Raw genomic sequence first — 11976 nt, 5'->3', positions numbered from 1 at the left:
ATGCTGATTTGGGTAGAACCTGTGCCTTTTTTGCTGCCTGGAAAAACTAAAATATCCTTTCACACCAGAGCAGAGTGGTTGAAAGTGTGTGTTCTGGGAGCTGAAGGCCGGGGTTCAAATCCTGGCTCAGCCACAGACCTACTGTGTGCCCTTGGGTGAATGACCGAGCCTCACCAGTCTCCCTGTCCTCATCTGTAAAACAAGACTAACAGAACCTGCCTCAGAGGGTCACCAAGAAGAGCTGGCACGATAATATGTGGCCAGTGACGGCCTGGATTGACTCCAGGGATCAGCAGCTTGAGATCCGGCAGTTGAGAGTCTCGGGGAGAGCCTGAGAAAAACTCCCACATTCACGCTGAGGCCAACAGAGAAAGTGTCACGCTTTCTCGAAGACATCCGAGGCACAGGAAGCTCTATGAGGCTGTCCCAGGCCCCCGGGGAGAGCTGGAACCTTGAACAACAGGCAGCACGTTAACCCCCCAATGACTATCCAAGGGAAGAGACACTGGGGGCTGCAGCATTCCACCAGGCTGCCGGGGACCCCTGCATCCACCCTGCCACAGCCCCTGTTCAGCTGTCTCTACCACTAGGACCAGTGACACTGAGCACGCTACTCACTCCTTGCTTGTGATTACTCTCCCCAACCAGAATGCCAGCTCCATTTTGCATCTTTGGTTCATTATGCATCTGAGAACAGTGCCCGCCTCTGTTGGATCATGAATGACCAAACGAGGCCAGGAGGGCATGAATTCCTCAGAGAGGGCGGCACCGGCTGTCATTTCCAACGTGTCCCAGTGTGGAGAGGTGCTCTGAGCATCATGGGGACCACCGAGCTGCAGTCCTCAACCCCCATGGTAGCATTTAGTATCCATACGATAACGACCACCAATGTCTGTGCCTTACGTGCCTACGTCACTGGATCATGAAAACTGCCCCAGAGAAAGGAACTGAGATCACCCCTCACTTTGCAAGTGAGGAAACTGAGGGTCCCACTAGAAAGTGACACATTAAGGAGACAGGTGAGCAAAAGGTAGAGATGTGACTTGCATCCAGGTGCGTCTGACTCCACTGCCTGCCTCCTCTCTCTTTGGGCCTGAGAGTGGCTACAGGGCTGGCTGGATCCTGGAGGAGAAAAGCTGGACCTGGAGTCCCAGGACCTGCTCCCTGCCAAAAAGGGTGATTGCTCAGAGGCAGCGGCTGAGGTCTGGCTCCCCTGCCGTCCCCACTATCCACATGCAACAGACGGCGGGGACAGAAAGGTCAGTCAGGCAGGGACCCCAGCCTTCCAGCCATGTCTGGGATTGTGCAAAGAGCACGGGCTTTGGGGGTCAGCCAGGCCGTGGTTCAAATCTCAGTTTCCAAACTGTGTGGCTTATGGCTTCAGACCAGTGGCTTCAGTCTCCGAACTCAGTTATTCTCATCTGAAAAATGGGGTCAACCCACAATTGTGAGGATTAACTACGCAACATGGATAAAGCACTTGGCCCGGTCCCTGGTACACAGTAGGTACTGAATCATAAGCATTAGTTAACTCTGCCGAGCCTCCCTCATTCGTGTTTTCAAGAGTGGCCAGGTGTCCGCATCCTTTGGATGCCAGGCCCGCGCCCCGCCCCATTTCAGGGCTGGGAACGGCGTGGGTGGCTGGTGGAATCCGAGCTCCCCGCCCTCTCTGATCTCTAAGGCACCACCTGCTTGGCATTATTCCCGAGCGAGCAGGTCAGAAACCTTGTCATCTGATTTCTGACCCTTGTCACTCAAGGACAGGAAGTCGGAGGGGATGGGTTTGTCAATGCAATGACATCCGGCAACGATGTGAGGAATTAAACCAGGAAGGGCATTTCCAAGGAGGCCCACGTCCACAGTGTGTCCTTGGCATGAGAAACCCTGGGTGAGGAGGGAGACCGGCTGGACAGCTGGACGGCAGTCACATCCTGGGCCAGAGGTCTGCAGACAGAGCCTCGCAGTGGAACTTCTTCTTCAAATAAGATCTGGCCCCAAGCCCATGCAGACACCTGATATAGGGACCTTGCCCTCTGAAATGTGGGTGCTGGTGGGAGGAGGCCACAGTCTCTCTGTCAGGGCTAGCTAGCTTCAAGTGCAAGTGGCCAGTGCAGTCACATCAGGCCCTGCCCTCAGAAGGGGGCCCCATGCTTGGGGTTTCACGCTCTGTGTTCACTGTCTTGAAAGTTCTCACTTTATGCTTGAGCTCTGAAGTCACATGAACAATGGTGCATGTGGCTTACAAGTGGCCCACCATCCCCACGACGGTTTCTCAGCTGCCCGCTCCCCTCCCCACCCCATGGTGGGCAGGGACCTGGGCGCATGCATGGGGAGGGCTGCGGTCAGGTGCGCCCACATACCAAGCCACAGGGTGGGGCCCTAGGTACTTGCGAGGATGTGCACTCACCTTGCAAGCGTCCCTGTGCCCAGGGGAGGGTGGCATTAAATTGCTAATAAAAAAACATCGTGACAGGTGGAGAGACTACAAAAGGAAGGAAATAGCTAAGAAGCCTTTTTTCTGCTTTTTGAACTAGGGGCCCCACAAATCAAGCAACTGGCCTTGCCTTCCATTTATATGACCCACTGACCCCCTCCCATAGCCTGGAGGCCCTTGGGGACACCCCTAGGCCTCTGCAGAACTCGAAGACACCACTGGGTCTGAGACAGTCACCGCCTGAGAAGTTTTGCAGAACTCAGCCCTCCCCCTCCCTCCCACCCATGGGTTTTCGTCCTTGAACCCCTGTGGTTGGTCAGTTATTTCTATTTCATGGGCCAGGCCTATTTCCGGTGCTAGAGATGTGACAATCAACCGGGACTCAGAGCAGTGACAAAACAGGCAGGACCGATGCTAGCAGAGTCAGGTGGAGAAAGCGCTCGCTCTGCAGAGAATCAGGGAGGGAGGGTGCGGAAGAAACGGCTGCTCAGGCTGCCACGTTCGGGCTGCCTCTGGAAGACAGGGATGCGGGAGCCGGCTCCGGGAGACAGCAGGAGCCCCTCATCTGTCAAGTGGGGTCACCCTGAGTGTCTCAGGGTTGTTGGAGACTGAGGGGGCTGTTGCGTCTGCATACCCAGCCCGGCACGGGCAGGCAGTGCAGAGAGAGGCTACGGCACAGGCAATGGCTGGGGCACAGGACACCAACTCGGGGACAGTCTGCAGCAAACTCCTTTTGGGGCTGCAGTGGCTCTGCTGTCGCACAAACGCCTCTCCTGAGGCAACTGTTCTTTGGGGTTTCTATTCCTGCCTGACATTTTACAGACATTGCCTTCCTTTCTGTGACAGTCCAGTTTGCACCAAGCAAGGGGTCAACCCGGTGGTGGCGGGGGCTCTTCTGATTTGACTCGTCACCCACAGAGCAGAATACACAGTGAATAAGAGCTCCGACTGCAGTCGGGCCACTCCCCTGAAGGGTCTGGGGCCCATCTGACCTGTCCCAAGCCTCGGTTTCTCCTCTGGAACTAGAAGTCAGTAAGAGTTCCATCCTCGAGAGGTTGCTGTGATGATTACATGAAATGATGTCAGTGACGGGTACGGCACACAGCAAGTGCTCAATAAATGCCAGCCATTGCTACTGCCACGAAACCCCAAAACCCTCCATTAGAAACCCGAGCATCTCGGGACGCTTCCCGGGATCCGGGAATCTACCCTCTCCTTCCCAGCATCTGCCAGGACTCTGCTCAGAGACTGCCCTCTCCCCGACTGTCATGTCACATCCGTCCATAAATATTTAAACAACATGTCATCAGATTATTATAACATATGATCTATAGCACTGATGTGCTGCAGTGCTACGCGTTTGGGCTTCATTTTCAGAATATCGAGACATAAAATATTTATGTATTTAGCCAACCACGAGATCTCACATTCTGTCTCAAAACGCTGGGTGGTGGTGGCAAGACGCTGAACTGAGATGCAATGTGTGAAGGGGATGTCTTGTTCTCGCGTCGGCTGCTGGGGCATCTGGATTGTTTCTGGTTCATGCCGGGGACATCGTCATGTGGCCTGTGCATGGTGGCTGGCCGAATTTATCACTGCAAAGCGGAGGGCTGGGACCAAAAGACCCCATCAAAATGGAGCGGGAGTTCAAATCACTAGGCACTGTGTCATTTTCATTTCTGCATGTCCAAGGGTCTGCGCATAGTAGGTGCTCAGTGAACATCCAGTGGGAAATGAATTAACTCACCTGTAGCTCAAGGCGCCACCCAAGAGGTGGATTTAGTGATATTTGCCCTCCCGTTTCATTCTACCCCCAGTGCCTACACCAGGCCGGGCATGGAGTGGGACCCAGCGAATGTTTCTGGATGAATGGCAATTGTAGCAATAAACATGTGACCTGGATGAATGGCAAATGTAGGAATAAACAGATAAATCACTTAATTAGCTAATAAATTAATGAGGGATAATCATTCTCTGTCTACTGGTCCGTAAGACCCTCCTCCTGAGAAATAAAGGCTCTCCAGTAACCCGTATTGGGTAGGCAAAGGGGTTTTTCTGGGTAATTAAATATCTCAATTGCTAACATTAGCACATCACAGTGACCATATGTCCCAGAATTTTAAGCACCGTGCAACTTCTAAGATGCTACTCCTCTAAGCCATTCGAGCATCCAGGAACGTCTCACACACCAGTGACCAAACAGCATCTTCCAAATTGCCTCTTTGGTCCCCAAATGTCACTAAAATGTTTTCACAGACCACTGCCCTTTTGAGAGTTTGGAAACTGTGGCCATCATGTGCCTAACCTACAGATAATTGATGTTGGAAGACCTAAGATGTCCTAGAAATATATGCGCACCAAAGTTATGAGCCTGGAGTAAAAGTATTTTCTTAGCGTGTTTCCGAAAGGCCGTGCTGTCACCATCAAGAGCAGGCAGCCCCGACCCCGGTCCCCAGCCTCTCCACAGACAAAAATCCAGTCCTGTTTCCTCTTGGGTTAGCTAAGGAGACTGGCATTTAAAATAAACACAAAGGCCACTAAAATTCCCAGGGGAGGTGAACAAAGGAAATGCACACCCACTGAGTCAGGCTCGGCCAAGTCCACCCTTGAGATTCTAGCGACTACATCCGTCTGGATGCAGGTGGGCCTGCCAAATGCAAGGGGCGGGCTCCCTCCCGCCAGAGCCCTGTCCGTCTGCCATGTGGTGCTCAGTGGTCCACAAGCTAGAGGACCGTTTCTTCTTTCAACCTGGGATTCCCCGTTTCCTGGGAATCTTGGGTTCTGCTCATTTGCCACATAGCAATGTCTGTGCCCGGAGGTGACTTGTGAGGCTTCAAGCCCCTTCTCCTTCCCTAAGGAAGGGTGCCTGACAGAAAATGCAGCTTTAAGACAGGGCATTTGCTCATTGCCACCCAAAGCCCCTCCTGTACAGACATTCAGGAGCAGCCTCTGCAGAAAAGGGGCAAAGGAAGGAGACCCCGTAACTCGGGGAGGTATGAGCCCTTCTGGGCTTACGTTCCTCCTACTTGGAATAATTCAAGGATGAGTTTTTCTCCGAGAAACCTTCTCTGAAAGGAGGAGGGTCAGCCAGGCACAGCTCAGCCCACTGGGAGGGGCAATGTTTGCTGACAGGTTCGGTGACTCCACAGAGACGTTCTCCAAGCACCCCGCCACTTGCCCACTTAAACATTTCCATTTGTTCAATACAATTAATTGAGCACCTACTATGAGGTAGGCATGGTGCTGGGCACTGAGGATGAAGCTGTGGTCCACAGACCAAGTCTTACCCTCGTAGAGTTTAGGTCCTGGTCAATGAAGCCAGGCCAGGGGTGGGGACCGATTCTGATAGGGTGGCGTCTCTGTGGAGAAGTGATTTTTGGGGTGTCCTGGATGAAGGCTAGGAGCAGGGCATGGGAGGATTGGGGGAGGAGTGCAGGAAGAGGGGACGGCCAGTGCGAAGGTCCTGAGCGGAGAGTATGCTTGGTGTGTTTAAGAAAAGGTGAGGAGTGAGGGGGGCACCCTTGAGAAGTGAGGCTGCAGATGTACCCGGGGCCCTACTGCTGTCGCATTAAAGACCAACTCTCGCCCAGGTCCCCGCGGGCCTCGGCCGCCTTCTCTCCCACCACAGGCCTCGGTCTTCTGTGGCCGAGCCCCTTAGTCTTCGCTCAGACGAGACAAACGCTCTGTGCTCCTGGCACGGTTCCTTGGCTCAGGCTGTTCCCTCCGGCGGCCTAGGCGGCCCTCCCCCCAGGCCCTGGGCCTGGCCACCGACTCACAGCCCACATAATGGGCACTTTCAGATGGCAGCCTCTGTCCTCTGACTCTTCAGACCAGACCCCCATGCGGGGGGCGGGGGGTCCTCACAGCACTCATGCTAATGGTATTTCAGCACCATGTATCCTGGATTCTCTGTTCCTGTTTCTTTGTCCATAAAACGGACGTACCGGTACCTACGTCATAGGATTGCTGGGAGGATGAAGTGAGTCAGTCCACGTCAAGGGTTAGAATAGGATGTAACATGTGATAAGTACTGGTACAAAGGACCTATTGAAAGGCTCAAAGGCTAAGGGATTGTCAGGAAGTTCCTGGCTTCGTACTGCTTGGGGTCGGCCCACAGCCCGGGATCCCACCGCCGCGCCTACCCCCTAACTCTGCGGTCTCGCTGCCCTTCGCCCGGCCCTCTCAGACCTCCGGGCCTCCTGGCACCCCGCCTGGCAAACCTCTCAGGTCTCTGGCACAGATGCTCCTTCCTCCTGGAGCTTCTCCCACTTCCCCAGAGAGTGAGCCCCCAAAGATTCCTCTGCGAATTGTTCACAGACACCTACAAGGGATTCGTGACACAACCTGCATCCCCCCTACCCCAGGTGGCGAGAGGCCCAGGGACTCGCCGTTAGAGGGTCTCTGTGCCAGCTCCCAGCGTACTGCCTGACCCAGAATGTTGGGACGTGGTTCTTGAATGAAGGAGTGAATGGACGGCCACATACTGGCCAGCGTGGGCGTATCTGGCTAACAAAACAGAGTCCACTCAACCCACACAGCACTGAATGCTCTGTTTCTGCATCGAACTTTTCGCCCCGAGCCCAGGCCGAGGCACCAGACCCAGAGCCTTGGCCTGAAACTTGGCCGAGTGGTCTGATTTAAGTCACCGAGAGGCCACAGACTGCTCGGAGACCCCTGGCTGGCACAGTCTCTGTGGACCTCAGTTTCCCCATGTGAAGGTGAGATGCTTTCATGCTTTGGTTTTAAACATCAGAACCTTTTCTTATAAAGTTATTTTTCCGAGTAACATATAATTAATCACTGTAAAGTGAACAATTCAGTGGCATTTAGCACATTCATAACATCATTGCTCTCTAGTTCTAAAACATTTTCATCACTCCGAAAGGAGAGCCTGTATCCACCCATTAAGCAGTTGCTCCCCATTCTCCCCTCCCCACAGCCTGATACCCACCAATCTGCTTTCTCTCTCTGCAGATTTAGAGATTCTGGATATTTCATATAAGAACTTTTCTTAAATGACTTGTGCAAAACCTCCTCATGTAAAACAGTGCTGTGGCCGAGGGCAGCAGCAGGCCCCCCCAAATTCCCTCAGCCTGGAATTCATGTCCCTCATCCACTGCGGCTTTTCAGGGAAGGCTCTGATCCCAGGCCCTTCCTTTTCAGAATTCTAATCCTAAAATTGGATCTCTAAGGCAAATCACCCAAACAGTGCCCGAGAATCAAGGGCCTTGAGCCCGGTATTACTGGCCCATTTTCCAGATGAGGAGTGGAGGCCGGGCCCATGGGAAGCCCTCGCCTGAGGTGACTGCTGGGGGGCGGAGGCGCTGGATTCTTAGATCTCCAGAGCCTGCCAATGCTCTCTCTTCACCACACACACCACAGTGGCGGGGTCTCGAATTTGTGAGCTGGGCAAATTCCCACAGAAGCCACCTCAGGAGGGGTGAGGCGGCCACTTCCAGGGGACAAGGATCTCTCTCCCCGCTCCGAGAAAACAAGCCAGCCCGAGGGAATCCCAAATGGCCTCAGTTTCCATGCCCAGCACGCATGGACTCCCTCAGGCCTTACTCCATGATGCTCCATGAGGACTCTGGGCGCGGAGAGGGCCCCTAGCTCACTTCTGACCAAGAACGGGCTGCCCTGTCCCCTCGCTTCTGTGACAGCCGCTTCTGTCAGCGCAGACCTCCGATGGGGCTGACGCTGTGTAAATAATTAACGCAACATCTGCCTTGCTTAATAACACACCGAGGCTGACACAGCTCTGGAGGCCTCCTGAGACCCTCCCCCTCCAAGAGGATGCACTGAAAACGTATAAGGCTCACTCTCCTCGCCTTGTGGGGGGTGGAGAGAAAGGAACAAATGATACCAATTTCTAAACATTTTCCGGAGAGGCTTAGGACCACCTGACATTTAAATTTTGTCTCTTTCCAAACTGCTGCTGTCTCCTCCCTGTCGGTCTTGAGGGTCATTGATCATAGAAAAGTGCTTTGGTGGCACCTGGAGGGCCTCCTGACCCCCCGTGACACCTTTCTCAGCCTCGTTTAGGGCCTCGGTATGCCGAGGCACGGAAAAGTTCTTGACAAAGAGAAACTCAGCCAAGTGACCACGGGCAAGTCCTTAGTAAGTAAATAGTTTCCACGTCTTTCATAAAAACTCAAGACGTGAACATCAGACACTTACAAGGTGCTACCCACATGCCGCACACTTGACATGTATCATTTCATTTAGTTCCTCCCTCGAACTTTATGAGGTCATCATCACACCGTCCCCGTTTTCCAGATGAGGAAACTGAGGCTCTAAGAAGTGAACGAGCTGCTCACAAGTCGAAGGCAGATCTGGGGCTCTGACCTCACTCGTTTTGGAGGCAAAGCTCGAATCCTGAAATGTGACTGTGGCGAGTGCCTTCCCCTCCCCGGGCCCCGTGTTCTTCTCTGGGTTGGGAGCAGACTGAATTCCTCGTCTAAGGCTGTAGACGAGCTGGAGGTCGTTTGTAAAGTAACTCCAGTTTCAAAGACTTTGGAGAAAACAAGGACTAGTAGGGGCAGGCTTTGGGGACTCGTTCCAACTCTGCTGCACACCTGCAGTGAGAACTGGTCTGAGGGACTCAACCCGGTGGCCTGCGCTCAGGAAGTTCTCTTTAAATGGCCCTCTGTGCACCGGGGTGCAGCGCTGCCCCCTCCCCCAGCCCAATTTTGAAGTGTGAAGCTTAAACAACGCTGGGAAAATGCAGGCACTACAAGCTCTGAATGGCAGCTTGCCACCCCCTTCCCTTGTTGGAATTCCTTCACACTCTATGGAATTCTTACATAAAGCCCCTTTTTCTTTTCTATGAGGTCACTATCACGCAGATGTCTAAAAGAAAGAAAGAATGGCTCCGTGCAGATCCAGGCCGTTCGAACTGAATGCATTTCAGATCCCGGCTGCGACACCTTTCAATTCCGCTGGCCCCCCGGACAGAGCCCAGCCACTGTGGCCAGTTGGGTTTGGAGGGGTGCGGCGATCCTGCCAGTGGATGCCAAGAAGCCTTGGCTAGAAGACTGGTCCTTTGCCACCAGACCAACCAAGAAGTTGTCTGTGGAAAAATCCAGAAGTGGAGACAGTGGCAGAGGCTGTGTGTGTGTGGGTCTGTTTCTACACAAACAAGTCCTGTTAGAGGGACGGATGTCAAATGCTAGATCATACTCCTAGTTCAAGTTCCCAGCTTGGACGTCATGGGAAATTACACCACCTCCCGATCTGCCCTAGTGTCAGCTCCTGTCTGGGAGTCGAGTCTCAGAAGGCTGTAGGTGTAATTCAGTTTTAGCCAAAGCAAAGGACTGTGTGTATGTCATCCACCTCCAACAGCCATGGGTGAAGCCACTGGCCTGTCTCTTTTTAAATTAACATTTTCCCAAAAAGCTATCTTGTCACTACCCAGGAGTCAGAAATGAGAAGATGGCCACATACCAACAAGCTACTAAGGGTCTTCGGACAAGCCTGGCCGTCTGCCACCCCACTCATTTCAAAGTAATTTCACAGACACTCAGAGGGTGCCCAGACCTCCTCAGATGACTGACTCCCCCACTGCAAGAGCACTCTCGTTCCCTAGAGCTCCACATCCTGGCGGACATCTGAGGTGATGGCCAAGGAAAGGTCCATGGCATGTGCACGCTGCTTCCTAAGAATGACGTCAGAAAAAAAAAAAGATAAAAATGTAGAAGCAAGGACTATTTTTACCTCCCCAAATCACAGGCCAGACGGGAGAGAAATCCGTCAATGCCAGAAATGTGGCTAAGCCTTCGCACAAGATCTATTATTTCACACCTTAAATTAACGCATCTCAAAGCAATTTGCAAATGTTCATCAATTTGCAGAACATACTCGGAAAAGAGAGAAATACCTTTTTCTTTCAACACCAAAGGACACTTGCAGGGCCACTGCAGACCCCAAACTGCACAGGTCCTCACATACAGCCCTCGTTTCGAGTACCGTGGAGTATAAACCTTGATACAAATGGAAATGAACAAGGAAGAGAGACAGGCTGAAATGACAAGTGGCAAGAAGCCTACAGAGACACGGTCCCATTCAGAATTGAGAGTCAGGCCCCTTGGAGGTAGCGCTCCATCATCGGGGGTCAGAAGGCTGGGCTCTTCCGGAGGGCAGTGTCCTAGCTTGCTTCCTTCCCACACAAGCCTGGAGGTGCCAACCTGTATTTAATTTCGGATGAGTCACCAGGGTCCTTCACTCTCCACCCTCTAACTCCCTTTGCTTGGTCTGACCCAAGAAGAGGAAGGGAATATTCTGCTCATTTTGACAATTGTTTTGACACTTCCCTTCTGAAACCAATCTTTGGCATTTGGAGAGGAAAGAAAAAATGTGAACTGTAGCCCTTTTGATCAGACAGCTCTGGCCCGGGGCGTTGGTCACCTGCACCAGAATGGCAGCAGTGGACAGGAAGGAGAGCAGCCTTCAGAAAGACCTCCCCCAGAAGGCTGGAGCCCAGCAAGGGGCCCCCAGCGTGTCTTCATCCACTTGTTTTCCCGCACACGAGAGGAGAACAGCAGGACAAAGGCAGACAGACCTGGTTTCAGGTTAAGAACGTCAATTCTGGAATCAGACACGTGGGTCTGGATACTGACTTTGCCATTTGCCAGTTTATGACTCTGCTACTTAAGCTCCCCAAGTCTTCATCATCCTCTCTGTAAGATCGGGATAAGAATCCTGGACCTTAGCCCTGCGTCAGACACGTTCCACAGTGACTGTCACTTTCCAAGTTCAGTGGGAAGACTATGGGCACTGCCGAGTCAAGCCTGAGTTCAAATCCAGGGTCAACCGCATATTAGCACATGATCTCCGGCATGTTATTTAATCTCTTTGTGCCCCAGGTTCCTCATCTGCAGAATGAGCATCATTCTAGTTCCCATCTCACAGCGCTGGTGAATGGATCGAGTGAAATAAGGTACTAAAAACCCCCTGGCCAGCACATGGTACACCCTCAACAAACGGTGGCCATTAGTTGTAGTGATGCCTTTGTCTCTCTGAGTCTTAGTTTCCTCGTCTGTAAAATGGAGATAATAAACACCTAGCTTGCAGTGAAAACTAAATGAGTGGATGTGTGTTAAAGCACTCAGCGCCCAGTCTGTGCACCTTTGGAAGACCAACGTCATGCCCCTGGGACAATGAAAAGAGGCCTGGCTCGGAGTCGGGCAGGTGACGGGATTCTACCTCCACCTCCCCTCAGCAGTCCCAGGACCTGGGATTGACCTCTCTGAGCCTCAGTTTCCTTGTGCATATAAAACCAAAAGCCGTTCTCCATAGCATAACTATTGGGGGGATTATAGGCACACAGTGGGTGCTCCAAAAACATGACTTCCCTTCCCCTTCCCCTGCTTCTTTCTCTCTCTGAGCCACCAGAAGTGCCCTCTGCAAAGCCAAAAGCTCCATTTCTGAAAACCTGAACAGTCCTAAACCCAGACCAACCTAGGCCGCCGCTTAAGTCTGAGACTTTAGTTTGCGGAGATAGAAAGTACTTTTTAGTCATTTCCAAAGCAGACGGGACGGCAGGG

The 11976-nt window shown here is 52.7% G+C and overlaps 1 long non-coding RNA gene across 1 annotated transcript; it reads right to left on the bottom strand.

The window, feature by feature from the left end:
* Positions 1 to 7204: 7204 nt before the first annotated feature.
* Positions 7205 to 10444, bottom strand: LOC112484791. Its single transcript, XR_003048228.1, has 2 exons — positions 10311 to 10444; positions 7205 to 10088 (listed from the first exon to the last, which is right to left on the bottom strand). It is a non-coding gene; the product is annotated as an uncharacterized LOC112484791 (long non-coding RNA).
* Positions 10445 to 11976: the final 1532 nt, after the last annotated feature.

The sequence above is a fragment of the Pteropus alecto genome, unplaced genomic scaffold (genome assembly GCF_000325575.1).
Source record: "Pteropus alecto unplaced genomic scaffold, ASM32557v1 scaffold67, whole genome shotgun sequence".
In the NCBI taxonomy this organism is placed as follows: Eukaryota; Metazoa; Chordata; class Mammalia; order Chiroptera; family Pteropodidae; genus Pteropus; species Pteropus alecto.
The sequence above is the reverse complement of the archived record's forward strand: the minus strand, read 5'-3'. Positions and strand labels throughout refer to the sequence as shown.